At 45.4% G+C, this 2,500-nt stretch overlaps 1 protein-coding gene across 14 annotated transcripts in view; it reads right to left on the bottom strand.

Moving 5' to 3' along the window:
* Positions 1-2,410: 2,410 nt before the first annotated feature.
* The window catches only part of Eml1 (EMAP like 1), a 173,372-nt gene continuing 173,282 nt past the window's right edge, over positions 2,411-2,500 (bottom strand). For 7 of the 14 annotated variants that reach the window (NR_174190.1, NR_174191.1, NM_001399709.1 and 4 more), the window contains one exon: positions 2,411-2,500. This exon is cut by the window's right edge and continues 1,379 nt beyond it. The gene's annotated coding sequence lies outside the window, so the exon portion shown is untranslated. The other 7 variants (XM_039112547.2, XM_039112551.2, XM_063262135.1 and 4 more) reach the window with 1 other exon arrangement.

The following is a 2,500-nucleotide window of genomic DNA, read 5'->3' as shown; positions in this document are numbered from 1 at the left end:
AGCCCACGGAACGGAGCCACCTACGGTTAAAATGAATCTTATCTCAGCAAACCTAATATTCATAATCCCTGACAGATGCGGCCAGAGATATGTTTCCATGGTGACCCTTAACCCCATCAAGTTGCTAATCAACATTAACCAGCACAGTCATTGAATATGTCCCATGCTAGAGCCCTTCTCTGGCCGGTATGTGTGGATACTGATCCAACAATCAGTGTTGAGAGAGAAAATGTCCAGAGTTCTAGCTGGGGAAATGGTCAGCTTTCTGATTCAGTGGACAAAGAGGCTTGCTGCCAAGCCTGATGAGCCAAGTTCGATCCCCAGAACACAGAAGAGAACTGCCTCTCAGCAGCTGTCCTTTGACCTTCACAAGTATAGGTCATGGAACATACAGGTGCAGCTGCATGCCCCCACCCCCAATATATAAATATAATAAAACATTTGAAAATACTTAAAAAGAAATTTGGGAGGAAGATTTCTTGGGGGTAGAGGTGGTGGAGTTGATCTGCTGATCACATCGTCTTCCTTCCAGAAGGGAAGAGCAGGGTCATTCCTGATTCATCCCAAGGCACATGGAGAACTTGGCATGAGCTCCCTGGATTTGTGCTTAGACCGTGGCTGAAAATTCCAAAGGCAAAAGAGGGCCGCTCTCAGTCAGGTGCCCAGAAAGGCTGGTGTCAGAAGTGAGGTACAGACATGACCTCTGAACAGAAGTGAGCATCCGTGCAAGAGAGGCAGAGTGTGTTACCTAAGTTCCTGCCTAGCAGCACCCTCCACCCCAGCTTCTGTTGTGTGCTATGCGTGCATGCGTGTATAGAGTGCAGATGGGGGACCCTCAAAGGAGGAAGTCACTCCTTAAACATGAAGTCTTGTATTAGTTCCAAAGGCTGCAGAGATGTCAGGTCCTCCAGGAATCCTTGAAGGCTCTCCTGAGCAGTGAGGTTGTGCACACGCCCCCGACTCCGCCCCCGCCCCACGCCCCCTCCTCCCCCCCCAGTGCAGAGACCATTCATTGGAATAAGAGATTGCTGGGAGCAGAAAAGATGGGCTGTGTTCTGCTATCTTGCCACTAGGTGGCGGAATGCATCTGACAGTGGAGCTGTCCAGGTAAGAAGCAAGTTGTTTTACCCAAATTTAAGGAGATGCTAAACACCACTACAGTTTTCAACCTATGGATGCTAAGACACCTACTTGCTTTCTTAAAAGATCATTTATCTTTATTTTATATTTTATATGTCTTGCCGGCATGTATGTCTGTGTGAGGGTGTCTGATCCCCTGGAACTGGAGTTATAGGCAGGAGCGAGCTGCCATGTGGGAGCTGGGAATTGAACCCGGGTCTTCTGGAAGAGCAGCCAGTGCTCTTAACCTCTGAGCCATCTCTCCAGACCCCACCTAATTGTTTATTGGGGTCTAGAAAACAAATTCATTCTTATGCCTGTGCTGCAGACTCTTTATCACATTCTTCCCCCCAGCTTCGAGGGAGACAAATTAGTACAAGCAGAGACAAATGAACTCCCTGGCCACAGGACAAGGGAGCAGTGGTAAGCCGCCATTGTGTGCCATATGAGCAATAAACAAGTACTATCTGTGAAACTAACACTGGGCCATTTAAATCCGTTACCATCGCAATATTTATAAACAATTACTATATATTTAATGCTGTGATGTTTTATATATATATGTAATGTTATCGTTATTTTCTACCTTATAAAATATAGAATATTATGGAATTATATATCCAAAATATGAGGCGTATACATATCTCTTGATTTATAAGTTTGTTGTATTTGTACGTCAATTATCCCTAGTCGATGTGGTGATTGCAAAAAGTTCTAGAAACTTTAATGGGCAGTAGTCCCTGAGGGTGGTCCCTTAGAGGGCTGGTGTCTTTGGTCTCTTCCTTCTTGCTCCATTTCCTGACTATCAGACAGTGAAGATGCTTCTCCAGTTTGCCCCCTTCCCCATGGCATTCTTCCCAAATGCCCAGGGCCAAATGCCAGTGGCCCAAAGCCTCTGACATCATAATCTAAGTCAAGTCCTACCTCCCTGAGGTGGTTTCTATCGGGCATTTAAGTCCTGATGAGGCCAAAGGAGCCACGATGCAAGCTGCTATGGTCTCTTCCCCTCCCTTGATACCTCATTATCCCTTCAACTGTCAATGAAAAATGACCATTTGGCCAATATCTACACAAAGAAACCAACCATGAGGCTGGGTTATTAAGCCTAGGCGGGAAATTAAGCCAATTCCTTTAGAGTTGTTCCGGCTGATGAAGGCTTCCACACTGTATGCAAAAACAGGACTCCATCTGCAAGGTACTGGGGGGAGTGAGCCCTCTGATGGGGAACAGGACGCAGTGTGGTCCTATATAATTTTAAATGTTTTAACTTACGTGCTTTCAGAGACATAGGTCAGTAAGAAATCCACTTTCAGATTTTATTTCCTTATAGAATATATTTGATAAGGATACATTAAAAACAGCTTCATCTCGAGTCACGTTA

Source organism: Rattus norvegicus, chromosome 6, assembly GCF_036323735.1.
Source record: "Rattus norvegicus strain BN/NHsdMcwi chromosome 6, GRCr8, whole genome shotgun sequence".
Classification (NCBI taxonomy): Eukaryota; Metazoa; Chordata; class Mammalia; order Rodentia; family Muridae; genus Rattus; species Rattus norvegicus.
This window is presented reverse-complemented; position numbering and strand designations above follow the sequence as displayed.